Source organism: Lissotriton vulgaris, chromosome 4_1, assembly GCF_964263255.1.
Source record: "Lissotriton vulgaris chromosome 4_1, aLisVul1.2, whole genome shotgun sequence".
NCBI classification, from domain to species: Eukaryota; Metazoa; Chordata; class Amphibia; order Caudata; family Salamandridae; genus Lissotriton; species Lissotriton vulgaris.
Window position 1 is genome coordinate 1985471694 of NC_141691.1, and position 20664 is coordinate 1985492357.

The following is a 20664-nucleotide window of genomic DNA, read 5'->3' on the forward strand; positions in this document are numbered from 1 at the left end:
CCACTGCTGATCAGTGCCACAGCGCAAGTGCTCCCTATGTTAAATTGATGTATCGATTGTATTCCATGTTTGGCATATTTGGTTTACTGTCAGTCCCTAGTCTAGTGCACCAGGAGTGCCGGGGCTTGTAAATCCAAATGCGGCTCGTGGGCTTGCAGCACGTGTTGTGCCACCCACAAGAGCGGCCTCGTAAAAGAATGTCTACGGGTCGGTCATTGCGAGACCCACGTGCAGTCTGGTACTGTCACGCTGACTGCGCAAGTATAGCTGCTTGCCAGTCCCTCCAACCTTCCCTTAACTTGATGTTAGTCACCCCTATGGTAGGCCCACGGGCAGGGTGCATTGTAGCACAAGTTACTACTTGTGTAACGATATATCTGTAAGAGACATTAGTTAGTGATAGATTCCTTACCTTAGAATATCCCCAGGCGTCAGACTGGATCCGGAAACTTTTGCGTAGCAATACCCCTGCGCGCCGGTAGGCGTCGTCTGCGGCTCCGCGTCCGTCGTCGGCGTCGTGAGCGCCGGGATGACGTCGGAGTACTTAGACGGCGCCCATGCGCGCTGACGTCAGTTCTGACACACAGCTTTTCCGCGCCAGATACGCAGAGCCATGATAGAACTAACACTGGTGCCATGAAACTAGGGCCCTGAAAGGGGATGACCTTAACCCTAGATATCGGTTCGCAGAACGGGGAGGATGGGTGGGTCGGTAAGGAATCTATCACTAACTAATGTCTCTTACAGATATATCGTTACACAAGTAGTAACTTGTGCATCTGAAAGAGACACGTTAGTGATAGATTCCTTACCTTAGAATAGATACCCCAGCAATACCAACCCCGGTGGTGGGTCTGCGAACCAATATCACACCAGAAAGTCCTGGAGGACGGAACGGCCAAAGAAGCCATCCCTCCGGACTTGACTGTCCAGGCAGTAGTGTCTTGCGAACGTGTGCAGCGAGGCCCACGTAGCTGCCTGGCAAATGTCCTGCAGGGGGACACCGCGGCCCAGGGCAGTTGTCGTTGCCGTGGCCCGAGTGGAGTGAGCCCGCAACCCAGCCGGGGGCTCCTTCCTCGCCATGGAGTAACATGCTTGGATACACAAGATGATCCACCTAGAGATGGTCCTCTTGTGCACAGCCTTACCCTTCTTTGCGCCCACGTAACCAACAAAGAGTTGGTCATCCACCCGGAATTGGCGTGTGCGATCTAGGTAGTAGGAGAGCGCACGTTTTGGATCCAGACGGTGGAGCCTCTCTTCCTCTTTCGAGGGATGCGGAGGCGGAAAGAAAGTGGGCAAGGTAATGGACTGCCCGATGTGGAAGGCCGTAACAACCTTGGGCAGAACGGAAGGCCGTGTACGTAACACCACCTTGTCCTGATGCACAGACAGGAAAGGTGGAGAAGAAGAAAGAGCCTGGAGCTCACTCACTCTCCTGGCAGAGGTGATGGCAACCAGGAAGGCAGTCTTCAGAGTAAGGAGACGAAGAGGACAGTTATGCAGTGGCTCAAAGGGAGCACACATCAGATAAGTGAGAACAAGATTCAAGTCCCACTGGGGCATCACGAAGGGAACAGGAGGGAACATGTGCGTGATGCCCTTCAGAAATCTACTTACAATAGGGGACTTGAATAAAGAAGGCTGATCTGGTAGCCTGAAGAAGGCTGATAGAGCAGAAAGGTACCCTTTAAGAGTGCCCAGAGCAGAGCCCTGCTGGGCAAGGGAAAGAAGAAAGAGCAGCACTTCCGAAAGGGGTGCCGAGAGAGGATCCACAGCCTTTGCTGTGCACCATGCCACAAATCTGTTCCACCGGCAGGCGTATACCGACTTTGTGGAGGGACGCCTGGCTGCCAGAATGATATCACAGACTTCGGGAGGCAAGTCAAATGGCCTCAACTGCCGCCGCTCAATCTCCAAGCTTGTAGGTGGAGACTGGACAGGTTCGGGTGCAGGACCGTCCCCTGCTGCTGCGACAGAAGGTCCTCCCGAAGAGGCAGACGAATCGGGGGATCGACTGACATGCTGAGTAGCTCGGGATACCAGTATCTTCGTGCCCAGTCCGGAGCCACAAGGATAACTTGGGCCCGGTCGCGCCTGATCTTCTTCAGCACTCTGGGCAGAAGTGGTATAGGCGGAAAGGCGTACAACAGACCGCAGCTCCACTCGCGACGAAAAGCGTCTCCGAACGAGTGCCGCCTTGGAAATTCCAACGCGCAGAACTGATGACATTGCGCGTTCTCTTCTGTGGCGAATAGATCTAACCAAGGCTCTCCCCACTGCTGAAAGAGACCTTGCGCCACGTCCGAGTTCAGACGCCATTCGTGATCCATCATGCACCGGCGGCTGAGTTCGTCCGCCCTGGCATTCAGAGAGCCTGCCAGGTGTTGAACCACCAGGGTCACGCCCTGATGTTCCAGGCACTGCCAGAGGCGCAGAGCCTCCTGGCAGAGGGTCCACGACCCCACCCCGCCTTGCTTGTTGCAGTACCACATGGCGGTGGTGTTGTCGGTGAACACTTGCACTATGCTCCCCCGGACAGAGGGGAGGAATGCCTTCAGTGCTAGACGAATCGCCCGCAGCTCCAGAAGGTTGATATGGAGCCGGGACTCCGCCGGAGACCAGAGGCCTCTGATCTCCGCCTCTCCCATGTGGCCTCCCCAGCCCTGGAGGGACGCGTCCGTCACAACTACGTGCTCCGGCTGGGGTAGGGAGAGGGGTCTGCCACTGACCCAGTCACGGTCCGTGAGCCACCACTGCAGTCGTCTCGCAGTGCCCTCCGAGACCAGGACATGATTGGACAGGTTGCCCTGATGCTGGGCCCACTGAAACTTCAGGTCCCACTGCAGAGCCCGCATCCGCCACCTGGCGTGACGCACCAGAAGGATGCAGGAGGCCATCAGTCCCAGAAGCCGCAGCGTCAACCTGACCGAGACCCGGGATAACGGCTGGAAGATGGGAACCAGAGCCTGAATATCCCGAACCCGCTGCTCGGGTGGGTAAACCCGAAACCGCGCCGAGTCGAGAACCGCTCCGATGAAGAGGAGCTTCTGAGAGGGGCACAGGTGTGACTTCGGCACATTGATGGAGAACCCCAGCAAGTGCAGGAGGTCGGCCGTAGTCTGGAGGTGGCTGACGACTGTCTGGGGCGAGCCCGCCTTCAACAACCAGTCGTCGAGGTAGGGGAAGACTGATACCCCCTGCCTGCGCAGATGGGCTGCGACCACCGCCATCACCTTCGTGAACACCCGTGGGGCGCTGGCAAGGCCGAAGGGGAGCACGGTAAACTGACAGTGCTCTTGGCCTACCGTGAACCGCAGGTAACGCCGGTGGGCCGGCAGGACGGGGATGTGGAAATAGGCGTCCTGCAAGTCCAACGCTACCATCCAGTCTCCTGGGTTCAGGGCAGCCAGGACCTGAGCCAAAGTGAGCATCTTGAACTTCTCCGTCCAGAGGAAGCCGTTGACGTTCTGCAGATCCAAGATAGGGCGTAGGCCCCCTTTGCCCTTCTTGGGTACCAGAAAGTAGTGGGAGTAACAACCACGTCCTACTTCTGGCCCAGGAACGCGCTCGATGGCCCTCTTGGCCAAGAGGGCCGAAACCTCCTCTTGCAGAAGTTGCAAATGATCCCCCGACACACGGTGGTATTGAGGTGGCATGGATGGAGGGGATGACTCGAAGGGGAGGGAGAAGCCCCTTCGGACAATTTGCAGCACCCACCTGTCCGAAGTGACTGTATGCCAGTGGGAGAGGTGATGGCGAACCCTGCCTCCCACAGGCGTCACATGGGCCTGAAAACTCGGACGAGGAAGGTTTTGAGGCAGGGGCTGCTGAGGGAGGTGTGGACTGGCCTCGCCGTTGGCCCGACCACCGCCACGGCGGTTCCCACGTCCGCCACCGCGTTGCTGAACATTCTGCGGCGCGTGGCTGACGGTACGTGGTGGGGCGCCCCTTCCGTGGCCACGAAAGGAGCGAAAGGCACCCGATTGCTGGCGTGGGGCCGTAAGGCCCAAGGACTTGGCCGTGGCCCTGGAGTCCTTGAAACGTTCCAGCGCATGGTCTGCCTTGTCGCCGAAGAGGCGACGGCCATCAAACGGCATGTCCAGGAGGGTGGCCTGGACATCGGCCGAGAAGTTGGCGGACCTCAACCAGGCGTGGCGTCGAACCGCCACCGTCGTTGCCATCGCCCTGCCCAGTGAGTCCGTAGTATCCAGCCCACACCGGATAGAAAAGCGTGCTGCATCTCGGCCGTCCGCCAGGGCTTGGCTGAGTTTAGCCTGGACCTCCTCCGGGCATCTAGGCAGCACCTCCGCAACCGTGCCCCACAGAGTCTGGGTGTAGCGGCCCAAGAGACAGGCGGTGTTCACAGACCGCAGCCCTAGGCTCACAGACGAGAAAACCTTCTTCCCGAACTGTTCATATCTCTTGGATTCCCTGTCGGGCGGGGCCGACGGGAATGCGGTTTGGGAGTTTGAGGCCTGGATGACCAGACTCTCGGGGGTGGGATGGGTGGACAAAAAGCATGGGTCGCCCGGTGCCGGGCGGTAGCGTCTGGCCACGTTCCTGTCCACAGGGGGGCCTGTGGCGGGCTTGGACCAAGTGCCCAGAAGAACGTCACACAAGGCCTCATTGAACGGCAGGAGGGGCTCCGCGGAGCCGGACTGCTGTTTGAGGACCTCAGTGAGATTAGTCCTCACGGCCGCGACGGGGAGCTGAAGGTGTAAGGCCTTAGCTGCCTTCGTCAACACTACGCTGTAAGCAGAACCCGCCTCCGAAGCCACAGTCGGGGGCGACGTAAATCCAGTGTCTGGCGAGGTGTCAATACCACTGGCCTCCCCAAGCTCATATGTCCAGTCCTGATGTGACTGGCAATCACGTGCCAGAGGGTCCTCGGACCCCTCCCATTGCTCCTCGTCACCTGGCTCCTGGAGACCAGGATTAACAGCCAGGGCCTCCTCGTGGAGATAGAAGTCTCCAAAGGCCGACGGAATCGGCGCCCAGCGGCGCCCCTCCGACTCCTGAGTAGGACTGTAGGAAACGTTGGGGGCGGCAACCACATCGGCTGCCGGGGACGACACCTGAAGGGACGGCGCCGGCGAGGTCGTAAGGTCGACCGGCGAGGTCCCGGATCCGGAGCCGGATCCAGCGAGGTCGTGCGGCGCCGGGGCCGAAGCACCCGACGTCGTCGGGGCCGAAGCGCCCGACCCGGAAGGACCTCCAGACGGAGCCGATCGGCCCGAAGGCGCCACGGGAACCGACTGAGGAGGGAGGGCCCTCATGGCCATGAGGTACCTCTCGACCTCCTCCTGCGACGCGCCGTGCCCAGGGACCGAAGGTGTGGGGCAGGCGGCGACGCTTGCGACTCCCGCGGAGCCGCGTGGGCGGTGTCGCCAGAGTCCCCGGCCGCATCGTGCGAGCGTCGGGGCGGGTCGGAGGATCGATGGTGTCGCTCCGACCTCTCATGCCTCTTACCTGAGGACTTGGAACCAGACGATCGGTGTCCGCTCCCGGAACGTCGATGACTCCGACCTCGCGACCTGTCTCTCGACCTCCCGTGGGACCAGGACCGGGACCTGGAGCGGCGCGGGGCCGACTGCCTCAGCTCGAGACGCTTGCGGGACCGCTCCCGCCTAGCCTTCGACGTCAGGGCCCGGCAGTCGGAGCAGGATCGATCGTCGTGGTCGAGGCCTAAGCACTTCAGGCACCGGCGATGGGGGTCCGTGACCGACATGAGTCGGCCGCACTTCGAACAAGGCTTGAACCCGGGCATCCCTGGCACCGATAGTCGAGAAGTCGACTAAGAGAAGATCAAAAAGATCAAAAAGTTTTCAGTCAAAAAGTGACTGGGGGTAGAGCTTCTTCCGGATCTGCGCTAGCTGGCGCGGAAAAAAGAAGAACTGACGTCAGCGCGCATGGGCGCCGTCTAAGTACTCCGACGACGTCATCCCGGCGCTCATGACGCCGCCGACGGACTCGGAGCCGCAGACGACGCCTACCGGCGCGCAGGGGCATTGCTACGCAAAAGTTTCCGGATCCAGTCTGACGCCTGGGGATATTCTAAGGTAAGGAATCTATCACTAACGTGTCTCTTTCAGATAGTATAAGGTAGGACACGCCTGACCAAGTTGGCATGTCCTAATAGTGAACTGCGGCCATCTTCGTTCTTCACTATTGAAAGGTAACCTGCTCTCCGTTAGTTAGAATGGGCCGCCGGGATTATTAATGCTATGATCCTAGCTGGCTCGGGGAGCATGGTGCAATGTCGAGTTTGGTATCCCTGAACTCGGGGTTTAATTACGCATCCGTTGGTGTGGATGGTTTTTGGACTCTGGGTTTGAAAATAGCACTTTTAGAAAGTGTCTATTTTCTTGTCTAACCATTTCTGGTCTCTGCTGGTTTTGCGTGTGTGTGACAGGAGCTGGGTGGCTCCAGAGGTCTGGATGAGTCAGTGTGGGATGAGTGGGACATTTGCGTTGAGAGTAGGGGGAGAGTAGTTGCTGATAGCCTGCCCTGCCTGATACAATGCTGGCTCCACCTCCTGCCAAGCGACTGATGGCTCTGTGCCTGCCATGGACGATCCTAGCCCCACCTCCTACCAGGAGGCCGATAGCTCTGCTCCTGCCAGTGAAAATGCTGGCTCCACCTCCTGCTGGGCATCTGAGGACCCAGCCCTGCTCAGTGAATAGGCCAGGTGCCTCTGCCTGGCTCCACCCACAACAGACCCAGGATGTTGGGAAATTCCCCTGCATGGACAAAGGGATCAAAGCCAAAAAGGGGTATAAGAGAAGGACCCCTGAACCAATAATTTAGATCACTTCTGACAAGGAACCCTGAAACCAAGGACAAGAGGCCTGCTGATCTAAGGACTTGCCTACCCCTTCTGCCAGTGTGCTGTTTGCTGGGGGGAATCCTGCAGTGCTTCTTTATTTTTGCCAAGGAACCAGGAGAGAGGAACTGTGTGTGTACTCTCACGCTTGCTTAGAAAATCTCCAAGGACTGGAAGAGTGCCAGTCTCCTGTTGAAGTCACAGGGCCAAAGGACTTCATCTGCTTAAAGTGCTATTTGCTGGAACCTGTGAATCCAGCACCTCTGAAAGAACCAGCAATCTCGACGCCGACGGACGTCGCCGAATCCAGCTCGACATAGTGAGTAACGGCTCCAGTGTCCTGCTTCCTCGACGCCGGCCGCTGGGCCCGATCGACGCCAGCAGCAACGCCAGTGAGTAGTGAGTTCGGCTCCAGCTCCAAGGGACCTCGTGTCTGCACCGCTGCTGATCGCATCGACTTCGTGCCCTCTCGACGCCGTGAGCGCTGCTCACACTTGCAACAGAATCATCGACATCAACGACTGCTGAGGCCTGATCGACAACGAAGACGCGACGCCGGATTGCTCGACGCCGCTGATCATCGTGTGCTTCATTTTCCAAGGTACTGTGTTGTTGGGGGTCCGTGTGACTCCGGGCTCATCGTAGCGCTCCTCGCGGTTGACGCCGAACCTTTGGATTAACCTGGTCTCGACGTTGTGTACCTCCCGTGTGGGTTACATTGTTGCTAAGAACTGTGTTTCCAAGAAGAAGAGTTGCTTTGATACAAAAAGACTTTGTGCTAAGAAGAAACTACATTTGAACTATTATTTTCCCTTCCAAGAGTATTTATTAAGATTGTGTATATTTTTGTCGTTATTTGGTCTTGTGCTAAGCCTTATATAAAAATCCTTATTTTTATAATACTACTGTGTCGTGTCCATTTGGAGTGTATTCACTTTATTGCTGTATGTGGTCATAAATGCTTAACACAGCCTCTGAGATAAGCCTGTCTGCTCTGCCAAGCTACCAAGGGGGTGAGCAGGGGTTATCAAAGGGTGTGATCCCCTTGCCCTGACTAGAAAAGGTGTGTCCCTATTTGTCAGAAGTGTATACCTCTGCCAACTAGAGACAGCCGGTTCTAACATTGGACGCAGCGGTGAGGATTTGAACCTTGCATTTATGACCCATGTACAGTGATTAGTGTGCGCTACATAGTGAAAGCAGACCATAGCGCAGCCACAATCTACTTGGAAGGATTCAATTTTTGGTTCTCCGCTTCTCTGAAGCTTGATTTTTTGAACACTGCCAGTTTTGACCATGAGTGACACCGGAGTCACTACCCCTGTTGTTGTTGTGGAGGAATTCGACAAAGCGAAGATAAACGTCTACAAATTGGAGGAGCTGAAATCCTTTTGCAAGCAGTTTAAAGTTCCTACCAAGGGCTGCAAGAACAAAACGGAATATCTCAAAGCATTGCAGGCCTGGTTAGAGTCCACTGATCCGGTGGTGGTACCGCCAGTGGAAGGGGATGAGGAGGCGCCAGTGAATGGGCCTGTGTCCTCTCCCGGTAGCAGTGTTTCCTCCAAAGGTCTTTCCCCTGAAGAAAGAGAAGAAAGGGCGAAGGAGCGTGCATACAACATGGAAATGGCAAGGCTAAAGATAAATGGGCAGTTGGAGTTAGAAAATGCAAGAGGTAGAAGAGAAGCTGATTTGGAGACCAAAAGGTTGGATTTTGAAAGAGAGAAGTTAGCTTTGGAGCGTGATACCAAGTTGAGGGAGTTGGACATCCAAGTTAAGAAGTTAGAATTGAATCCCTCTGGTGGCAGCATCCCATCTGTGCCTGCAGAAAGTAGGTTTTATTTCCCGAAAGATGTGATAAAAGATTATCATAGGAACGAAGATATTGGTCAGTGGTTTAAAGCGTATGAGTTAGCATTGTTGGCCCACCGGGTCCCTGAGAAGGATTGGGGAGCGGGGTTGTGGGGTCGCTTTGTGAATGAGGGAAGAGATACCCTTTTAGACATGCCTGTTGAGGATGTCGTATGCTCATATGAAGAATGCTTTAATGTTACGGTATGGCCTAACCCCTGAGAAGTACAGACAAGCTTTTAGAGAATGTAAGAAATTGCCTGGTACGACGTGGGTTGAATATGTGTCTTATTTTTGCAGAGCCATGGATGGTTGGGTAAAGGGCAGCAAAGTGGAAAGTTATGAAGCTCTTTATGATTTGTTTGCTTGGGAGCATTTGTCTAATAACTGTTTTCCAGAGCTGCGCCAGCACCTTATTGATAGCAAGATATCTAATCCTAGAAAACTTGCTGAGGAGGCGGACCGCTGGGTCAGTACCAGGGTCCACAAGGGTCAAGTGGGAGACTCAGCCAAAGGTGAGCAGGGTCCCCAGCAGAAGAGTGGGGGGGACAAGGGTAAACAGAAGGAGTCCCAGAAAGGGCCCTAACGTAATCCCCAAGGGAACCAAGGGAAAGGTTCCCAGTCTCCCCCTGAGAAGAAGCCAGGGGCCCCGACGGGTAAACCTCTTCATAGGGGTCCCCTAACCTGCTACGTTTGTGGGCAGGTGGGACACCGGTATTATGACCCCCAGTGTCCCATGAAGAATTCGAATGCACCGCCGCGTGCACCCCCGTCAGTTGGCGAGTGTAGCCCTGGGAGGGGAGGAGATGGTTGTCCCTGGTGGGAGGGGTCCCGCAGAAATGTCCCTGGTCTCGCTAGGAGACATGCAAATGGTCCCTCCACCCCCTCTGCCTAGTAACATTCGTAAATATAGGCAGTGGGTGACCATTAATGGCCATAGAGTGGAAGCTCTCAGAGACACAGGAGCGAGTGTGCCAGCTGTCAAGTGTTACTTGGTGTCCAGAGAGCAGGTGGTTCCCCACGCATTCTACCCCGTGATTGCTGCTGACAACTCCCAGAAAGGGTGTGAGGTAGCTCAAGTTTCCTGTGAATGGGAGGGGAGTTTCAGGTACTCTTCAGGTTGCTGTGAGGCCCGCCATGCCTGTCGATTGTCTCCTGGGCAATGATTTAGAAGACTCCCCTTGGGCTAAGGTGGAGAGAGAGACACATTTGAGAATGTTGGGTGTGCCAGAGTGGGTGTGTGCAACCACTCGATCAATGACAGCAAGTAAGGATGTTGATGGGGTCCCGGAGCCTCAAAGTACGGCCCAGGACCCAGCTGTGAAGAGAAGAGGCAAGAGGCGCGGGAAACCGGCCCCCATAGTTCCCGTGGTCCAGGAGGAGGTAGACCCTGAGGGGGATGCCCTGGAGCCCACAGGGGAACAAATTGCCGAACTGGGAGACCTGCCCGAGCTGACCCATTGGCAGCAGGATGGTGGCCCCTCCAGGGAGGAATTCTGTGCCGAACAGAAAGTGTGCCCTTCTCTTGTGGGTATGAGGCAGCAGGCCTCAGCCCAATCCTCAGGTGATCAGTCAGGGTCACATTTTGTGTACTGGGAGAACGACCTCCTGTATAGCGAGCCTAAGGCTGCTGAGCCTGGGTCAGCCCGTGTGCTGGTGGTACCCCAGCGCTTTAGAGCCTTCCTACTGGGTTTGGCTCATGACGTTCCGTTAGCTGGACATCTGGGGCAGGACAAGACCTATGATAGGCTTGTCACCCATTTTTATTGGCCTCAGATGCGAAGGGATGTAGACATCCATTGTAAGACTTGTCACAGTTGCCAGGCAAGTGGGAAAAGCGGAAGGAAGCAGAAGGCTCCACTCCGACCTTTTCCAGGGGTCAGTACCCCCTTTGACCGGGTGGGTATTGACATTGTTGGGCCCCTGGACCCCAAGACAGCCCTGGGCAACAGGTTTATCCTGGTCTTGGTGGACCTTGCCACACGGTACCCGGAAGCCATCCCTCTCCGAACAGTGACGGCCCCCGTGGTGGGACGGGCACTGATGGGCGTTTTCTCCCAGATGGGGTTCCCCAGAGAGGTGGTGTCAGACCAGGGCACCAACTTCATTTCCAACTATATGAAGTCTCTGTGGAAGGAGTGTGGGGTAACCTACAAGTTCACCACTCCTTACCACCCTCAAGGAAATGGGCTGGTTGAGAGATTCAACCGGACCCTTAAAGGCATGATCATGGGTCTTGAAGAACCAATGAGGCGGAAATGGGACGTCCTCTTGCCATGCCTGTTGTTTGCTTACCGAGAGGTGTCGCAGAAGTCTCTAGGGTTCAGCCCCTTTGAGCTTTTGTATGGTCACCCGGTAAGAGGGCCTTTGAGTCTGGTCAATCTTCCAGGAAACCTCCCCAGGATGTATACAGTTACATGCTGGCCTTTAGGAACCAGACTCGGCGCTTCAGAGATCTTGCTCAGGAAAATCTGGAGGCCAGCCAGGAGGAGATGAAGCGTTGGTACAACCGGAATGCCACTCTGGTAGAGCTTCAGCCTGGTCAGGAAGTGTGGGTCATGTCCCCTGTGGAACCTTGTGCGCTCAAGGACAGGTGGACTGGACCGTTTAAGGTTGTGGAGAAGAAGAGCAATGTCACCTACCTGGTGGACTTGAAATCTCCCAGGAACCCCTTGCGGGTCCTGCATGTCAACCGTTTGAAGCCCCACTTAGAAAGGTCCAAAGTGGGCATGCTCCTAGCTACAGATGCTGGAATGGAGGAGGAGAGTGAGCCTCTTCCTGACCTCATGTGTGCTTAAGAGCAAGATGGGTCAGTGGATGGTGTTGTCCTCTCTGACACAATGACCCTTGAGCAGAAACAGGCAGTGAATATTGAGTTTCCTGGCATAAGACAGGTTCAAATATGGCGCCCATAACCATCAACAGGACATCCACGTCCTTTTTGGTGTAGTCCTTTCTCTATGTCATCAACTCCGCTTCGCGGCGAAGTAAACGGAGCTACATATGGCGTTCTACCGGCACTCCGCGTAGGATAACGCTCGTTACACGGAACCCCATACAAGGTGGAAACCTTTGGCGAACCAGGTATGCTGCAACATGTTTATCTCGAGCATTTAGAAAATATCGCCGCACTGCTCCTAAGCAGATTAGTAATTGAGTTTTCTCTCACCAGATAGTGATCTGATTTTGGTGAAGACAAGGTAAGGGTCTTATGACCTGGAGTATCAGAGAGATCTACATGTTAAATAGGATTAGTTTTATCCTGATACATATGAATTTCTCTTTTCAGCGAGCACATAACGACACATACAGGTATGTTCCCATTAGTTCCCTTGGGATATAGTTTATTAAACCCTTATGCGGCCATTATTTGACAATCAACTTTGATTATTTATTATCATCCACAGTGACGAACACTGAACACAAGGATTGAGACGTATATAAATTGTTTGAACTATCAGGTATGACCTAACAATAGAATTTAGTCACACACACCCCATGAACCCCTATTAAGATTCTGACATCATTTTATATGTTTGATTTCCAGACACGCCCCTGATGAAGGCACCATCGCGGCGCCGAAATGCATTGGGCTCACGTGTAAAATATGTATATACTGTATAATGTGGAAATTGGATTGAAATCAGAGCACTGAAGTATTTGTTATGTGTGTAAAAATGATAAAATGTTGAAATACGCTTGTATTATGAAAAATGACAATAATACATGAGTAATATAAATAAGCTTAAAATAGAACAAGAATAAAATAAGCAACTAAAATCATTAAAAGTGTGCGAAGTATAATTAAAGCGCGGAGCGCTAAGTGCACAGTGCCCGATTTGGTGGGCCCAACAACCCACCGTAACTTGCTCGTGGGCTTGCAGCACGTGTTGTGCCACCCACAAGAGCGGCCTCGTAAAAGAATGTCTACGGGTCGGTCATTGCGAGACCCACGTGCAGTCTGGTACTGTCACGCTGACTGCGCAAGTATACCTGCTGGCCAGTCTCTCCAACCTTCCCTTAACTTCATGTTAGTCACCCCTATGGTAGGCCCATGGGCAGGGTGCATTGTAAGTATAAGGTAGGACACGCCTGACCAAGTTGGCATGTCATAATAGTGAACTGCGGCCATCTTCGTTCTTCACTGTTGCAAGGTAACCTGCTCTCCGTTAGTTAGAATGGGCCGCCGGGATTATTAATGCTATGATCCTAGCTGGCTCGGGGAGCATGGTGCGATGTCGAGTTTGGTATCCCTGAACTCAGGGTTTAATTACGCATCCGTTGGTGTGGATGGTTTTTGGACTCTGAGTTTGAAAATAGCACTTTTAGAAAGTGTCTATTTTCTTGTCTAACCATTTCTGGTCTCTGCTGGTTTTGCGTGTGTGTGACAGGAGCTGGGTGGCTCCAGAGGTCTGGATGAGTCAGTGTGGGATGAGTGGGACATTTGCGTTGAGAGTAGGGGGAGAGTAGTTGCTGATAGCCTGCCCTGCCTGATACAATGCTGGCTCCACCTCCTGCCAAGCGACTGATGGCTCTGTGCCTGCCATGGACGATCCTAGCCCCACCTCCTACCAGGAGGCCGATAGCTCTGCTCCTGCCAGTGACAATGCTGGCTCCACCTCCTGCTGGGCGTCTGAGGACCCAGCCCTGCTCAGTGAATAGGCCAGGTGCCTCTGCCTGGCTCCACCCACAACAGACCCAGGATGTTGGGAAATTCCCCTGCATGGACAAAGGGATCAAAGCCAAAAAGGGGTACAAGAAAAGGACCCCTGAACCAAGAATTTAGATCACTTCTGACAAGGAACCCTGAAACCAAGGACAAGAGGCCTGCTGATCTAAGGACTTGCCTACCCCTTCTGCCAGTGTGCTGTTTGCTGGGGGGAATCCTGCAGTGCTTCTTTATTTTTGCCAAGGAACCAGGAGAGAGGAACTGTGTGTGTACTCTCACGCTTGCTAAGAAAATCTCCAAGGACTGGAAGAGTGCCAGTCTCCTGTTGAAGTCACAGGGCTAAAGGACTTCATCTGCTTAAAGTGCTATTTGCTGGAACCTGTGAATCCGGCACCTTTGAAAGAACGCAGCAATCTCGACGCCGACGGACGTCGCCGAATCCAGCTCAACATAGTGAGTAACGGCTCCAGTGTCCCGCTTCCTCGACGCCGGCCGCCGGGCCTGATCGACGCCAGCAGCAACGCCAGTGAGTAGTGAGTTCGGCTCCAGCTCCAAGGGACCTCGTGTCTGCACCGCTGCTGATCGCATCGACTTCGTGCCCTCTCGACGCCGTGAGCGCTGCTCACACTTGCAACAGAATCATCGACATCAACGACTGCTGAGGCCTGATCGACACCGAAGACGCGACGCCGGATTGCTCGACGCCGCTGATCATCGTGTGCTTCATTTTCCAAGGTACTGTGTTGTTGGGGGTCCGTGTGACTCCGGCTCGACGTAGCGCTCCTCGCGGTCGACGCCGAACCTTTGGATTAACCTTGCCTCGACGTCGTGTACCTCCCGTGTGGGTTACATTGTTGCTAAGAACTGTGTTTCCAAGAAGAAGAGTTGCTTTGATACAAAAAGACTTTGTGCTAAGAAGAAACTACATTTGAACTATTATTTTCCCTTCCAAGAGTATTTATTAAGATTGTGTATATTTTTGTCGTTATTTGGTCTTGTGGTAAGCCTTATATAAAAATCCTTATTTTTATAATACTACTGTGTCGTGTCCATTTGGAGTGTATTCACTTTATTGCTGTATGTGGTCATAAATGCTTAACACACAGCCTCTGAGATAAGCCTGTCTGCTCTGCCAAGCTACCAAGGGGTGAGCAGGGGTTATCAAAGGGTGTGATCCCCTTGCCCTGACTAGAAAAGGTGTGTCCCTATTTGTCAGAAGTGTATACCTCTGCCAACTAGAGACAGCCGGTTCTAACAATAGCATCTCTACCAATGTGGGTAGATCCATGGTACATTCTTGCTTGCTGGAAAGTGTACAGTCTTGCATGGCTGGACTGCCATCTGGATATATCCAAACACCATCTTCTTCTCTCCTTTGACATCCACCCTTCCTTTTCACTTACTTCCACCTCATCTTGTAAATAAATGTCTTATGTCATCCCATGTTACTAAGGCTGAGATAAGTATAAGCTGGCATCTGATTCCTGTTGTTTCAATTTTCTTGTTTACTGCCATTTTAGTCTTGGCACAGTACTGAGCAACGTGGTCAGCATAACGATTACCAGCAGTCACATAGTCATTTCCTGACTGATGTGCAGCACATTTGACCACAGCCACTTCCTTTGGCAATTGTATTCCTTCTAAAAGCTCTTTCACATATTGTCAATTTTTGATAGGGATTTCTGAAGAAGTCATGAAATCCCTTTGCATCCAAAGTTGGACAAAATCATGCACAACCTTGTAACCATACTGGCTATCAGTGTAAATGGTTACTCTTCAATTCTTCCCAATTTTGCATGCTTTAATTGAAGCAATCAATTCGGCTATTTATGCAGACTTGAATCCAGGTACATAGGATGCTTCGACTATTCCAGCCAATGTACAAACAGCATGAGCAGCGCTCAACCCTCCCTCCTCGTGCCTTATGCACGAGACATCTACAAATAGTTACTTTCACAATTGTTCAGGGGCTCTTTCTGTATGTCTGGACAAGGTTTGGTACAATATTCAGTAACATCTAATGTTCAACATCATTCCTCACTTCCTCTCCATACACAACAGGTAATAAAGTAGCAGGATTCATAACCGTAGACCTGATTACTGTTACGTTTTCTGCTCCTAAAATAATTCTTTCATATTTTGTCATTCGACTTGGGGTAAGATACTGAGTTCAGGTTCTGGTCAGAAGAATTTCAACTGAATGTGGGACATATACTTTCACAGGATGTCCCATCACAATAGATTCACTTTCTTCAAGACTTGTGCAAGTAGCAGCTACTGCTTTTAAACATCCAGGTAATGCAGAGGTTACATGATTCAAAGTAGCAGAAAATAAGCCACTGGATGTCTTATCAAACATGTCTTTGGGTCAGCACTAACAAGGCACAATTATCTTGTTCACAACAAAATAATGCAAATTATTTTGTGTAATCTGGCATTCCAAGAGCAGGGGCTTCACATAGGCAATTTCTTAATTTTACAAACGCTCCCATGCTCTCAGTATCCCATTCTACAGGGTCTTTTGCTAGTTTCCTTGTCATTTGTATCTGTGGTTTAGCCAGTAAGGAAAAACCTACAATCCATTGCCTACAATATCCTAAAACACCAAGAAACATTCAGATTTCTTTCTGGGTCTGAGGTAACTGCATCCGTTTTATTATTTTATTCTTTTCCAATTTCATTTTCCTGATTCCTCTTTCTAGTTGATGTCCCAAATATTCAACTCAGGTTTGACAGAATTGCAGTTTACTGGTGACATCTTATTCCCTCCATCGGTCAAATGGTTTAACAATGCAGTAGAATCAAGGACACAATCTTCTCGTGTTTTCGATGCTACTAATAAATCATCTATATATTGGACCAAAACTGAACTTCTGGGCATCACTAATTTTTCTAGACACATTTTCAAAATCTGATTAAAGATAGAAGGACTTTCTGTGTACCCTTGAGGAACCCGATTCCACACATAGATACGATTTTCAAATTTAAATGAAGAGATACTGACTATCTGGGTGCAACGGAACGGAGAAAAATGCATGACACAAATCAATTACTGTGAACCATCCTGCCTTCCATGGTATTTGATACAAAATTACTGCTGGGTTCGGCACCACAGGACAACAAGGCACCACTATTTTTTTAATTTTCTCATGTCTTACACTATTCAATATTTTCCGTTAGGTTTCTTAATGCCAATTATGGGTGAATTACAAGGACTGCTCATTATTTCTTTTAAAATGCCTTGTTGAAACATTTTTTCTATTTCCACTATTAATTTCTGGGCTCATTTTATACTCTTGTGTTTGAAAAAATAGCACCTTCTCTTACAGTCACTTTTACTGGGTCTAAACCTGCCATTAACCCTACTTCTTTTTCCAATAAAATCCCACACTTCTGAGTTTAGAGTAAGTTTTAATTAATCAGGTAATTCATCCTTTGTCCTCATTGAATTCATTTAATCTACCTCCGTATCTTGTTTTGCTAGCATTAATTTGTAAATAGTTTCTTCATCAGGGGTCTGAATTGTTATGCCATCCGGTGTACAATAAATTGTACAGTACATAGTAGATCTCTGCCTAACAAATGTAAGAGACTGGAATCACATACTACAAATTAGTGCATTTCTCTAAAATTGCCAATGCACACCTCCACGGGTTCTGTGACTGGAGTTCTGATCTGTCTATTAGAAATACCAACTACTTGGATTGCTTCACTTGAGAGCGGTGGGTTTGGGATGTCTGCTGTTCAATAGAACGGGTAGCGCCAGTGTCCAATAAAAAAGTAATATCTTTTCCTTCTACCTTTCCATCAATATTTGGATCTGACTGATCTACCGGTAAGAATGCGCCCATAGTACGCATTCCTCTTCCCCCTCCTCTGGCAACGTCATAATTCATCCTCTGATGAACTACTGTTCTGTAAAAGAAATTGTGTAGTTACTGAATTTAGCTTACCACTTTCTCCTGGAAATCCGGCGTCCACACTGTACTTTGCTCTGTTCACAACATTTTGTATAGGTGCAGGTGGTAACGGACTCTGTGGATTTACAACCAGTTGGAGTTTACTCAATATCACCTCATTCTGCGTCTGTGGATTTAAAATTTGATTTGGGCCATTATTAGTTTGAATATTTTTACACTTGATTTTCCAATGCCCCAATTTTCCGCATCCATGACAAGGAAACTTCTTCTTTGGTTCTTCTCTACTCATTTTCCCTCTTGGTTTCCAACCATTATTTTATTTCTGTCCTGATCCTCTATTTTGTTTGTTATTCTGATTATTTAATTTGAGTTCTTGTTGTTCTGCCTATTTTACTTCTGTACACATTACTTTTTCTTCTAACTTTTTTCGTCTATTATTTATCTCATCTCCGCAGTATTTTGCATACTTTAAGACTTCATCTATGGGTTTGCCTTGCCAACACAACATATGTGTTTGAAGCACACGTTACTACTTGTGTAACACTATATCTGTAAGAGACATTAGTTAGTGATAGATTCCTTACATTAGAATATCCCCAGGCGTCAGACTGGATACGGAAATTTTTGCGTAGCAATACCCCTGCGCGTTGGTAGGCGTCGTCTGCAGCTCTGCGTCCGTCGTCGACGTCGTTAGCGCCGTAATGATGTCGTCGGAGTACTTAGACGCCGCCCATGTGTGCTGACGTCAGTTCTTACACAGCTTTTCCGCGCCAGATACGCAGAGCCATGATAGAACCAACACTGGTGCCATGAAACTAGGGCCCTGAAAGGGGATGACCGTGACCCTAGATATCGGTTCGCAGAACGGGGAGGATGGGTGGGTCGGTAAGGAATCTATCACTAACTAATGTCTCTTACAGATATATCGTTACACACGTAGTAACTTGTGCATCTGAAAGAGACACGTTAGTGATAGATTCCTTACCTGAGAATAGATACCCCAGCAATACCAACCCCGGTGGTGGGTCTGCAAACCAATAATCACACCAGAGAATCCTGGAGGACGGAACGGCCAAAGAAGCCATCCCTCCGGACTTGACTGTCCAGGCAGTAGTGTCTTGCGAACGTGTGCAGCGAGGCCCACGTAGCTGCCTGGCAAATGTCCTGTAAGGGGACTCCTTGGCCCAGGGCAGTTGTTGTTGCCGTGGCTCGAGTGGAATGAGCCCGCAATCCAGCAGGGGGCTCCTTTTTGGCCATGGAGTAACATGCCTGAATAGACAAGATGATCCACCGCGAAATGGTCCTTTTGTGTACCGCCTTTCCCTTCTTCGCGCCCAAGTAACCAACAAAGAGTTGGTCATCCACCCGGAACTGGCGTGTGCGAACTAGGCAAAAAGAGAGCGCACGTTTTGGGTCCAGACGGTGGAGCTCTCTTCCTCTTTCGAGGGATGCGGAGGCGGAAAGAAGGTGGGCAAGGTAATAGACTGCCTGATGTGGAAGGCCGTGACAACCTTGAGCAGAAAGGAAGGTCTTGTCCGCAACACAACCTTGTCCGGATGAACAGAGAGGAAAGGTGGAGTAGAAGAAAGAGCCTGGAGCTCACTTACTCTCCTGGCAGAGGTGATGGCAACCAGGAAAGCAGTCAGGGTAAGAAGACAGAGAGGACAGTTATGGAGCGGCTCAAAGGGAACACACATTAGATAAGTGAGTACAAGATTCAAGTCCCAATGGGGCATCACGAAGGGAACATGTGTGTGATGCCCTTCAGAAAACCTATTTACAATGGGGGACTTGAATAAGGAAGGCTAATCAGGTAGCCATAAGAAGGCGGAAAGAACAGAAAGGTACCCCTTAAGAGTGCCCAGAGCAGAGCCCTGCTGGGCAAGGAAAGAAGGAAGAGTAGAACTTCAGAAAGGGGTGCAGAGAGAGGATCCACAGCCTTTGTTGTGGCCCATGCCACAAATCTGTTCCACCTGCAGGCGTATACCGACTTTGTGGAGGGACGCCTGGCTGCCAGAATGATATCACAGACTTCGGGAGGCAAGTCAAATGGCCTCAACTGCCGCCGCTCAATCTCCAAGCTTGTAGGTGGAGACTAGACAGGTTCGGGTGGAGGACCGTCCCCTGCTGCTGCGACAGAAGGTCCTACCGAAGAGGCAGACGAATCGGGGGATCGACTGACATGCTGAGTAGCTCGGGATACCAGTATCTTCGTGCCCAGTCCGGAGCCACAAGGATAACCTGGGCCCGGTCGCGCCTGATCTTCTTCAGCACTCTGGGCAGAGGTGGGATAGGCGGAAAGGCGTACAATAGACCGCAACTCCACTCGCAACGAAAAGCGTCTCCGAGCGAGTGCCGCCTTGGAAATTCCAACGTGCAGAACTGATGACATTGCACGTTCTCTTCTGTGGCGAATAGATCTAACCAAGGCTCTTCCCATTGCTGAAAGAGGCCTTGCGCCACGTCCGAGTTCAGACGCCATTCGTGATCCATCATGCACCGACGGCCGATTTCGTCCGCCCTGGCATTCAGAGAGCCTGCCAGGTGTTGAACCACTAGCGTCACGCCCTGATGTTCCAGCCACTGCCAGAGGCGCAGAGCCTCCTGGCATAGGGTCCACGACCCCACCCCACCCTGTTTGTTGCAGTACCACATGGCGGTTGTGTTGTCCGTGAACACCTGCACTACACTCCCCCGGACAGAGGGGAGGAATGCCTTCAGTGCTAGACGAATCGCCCGCAGCTCCAACAGGTTGATATGGAGCTGGGACTCCGCCGGAGACCAGAGGCCTCTGATCTCGGCCTCTCCCATGTGGCCACCCCAGCCCTGGAGGGACGCATCCATCACAACCACGTGCTCCGGGTGGGGTAGGGAGAGGGATCTGCCACTGACCCAATCGCGGTCCGTGAGCCACCACTGCAGTTGTTTCGCAGTGCCCTCCGAGATCAAGACATGATTGGACAGGTTGCCCTGATGCTGGGCCCACTGAAACTTCAGGTCCCACTGCAGAGCCCGCATCCGCCACCGGGCGTGATGCACCAGAAGGATGCAGGAGGCCATCAGCCCCAGAAGCCGCAGCGTCAACCTGACCGAGACTCGGGATAAAGGCTGAAAGATGGGAATCTGAGCCTGTATATCCCGAACCCGCTGTTCGGGAGGGTAAACCCGAAACTGCGCCGAGTCGAGAACCGCTCCGATGAAGAGGAGCTTCTGAGAGGGACACAGATGCGACTTCGGCACATTGATGGAGAACCCCAGCAAATGCAGGAGGTCAGCCGTAGTCTGGAGGTGGCTGACTACTGTCTGGGGCGAGCCCGCCTTCAACAACCAGTCGTCTAGGTAGGGGAAGACTGATACCCCTAACCTGCGCAGATGAGCTGCGACCACCGCCATCACCTTCG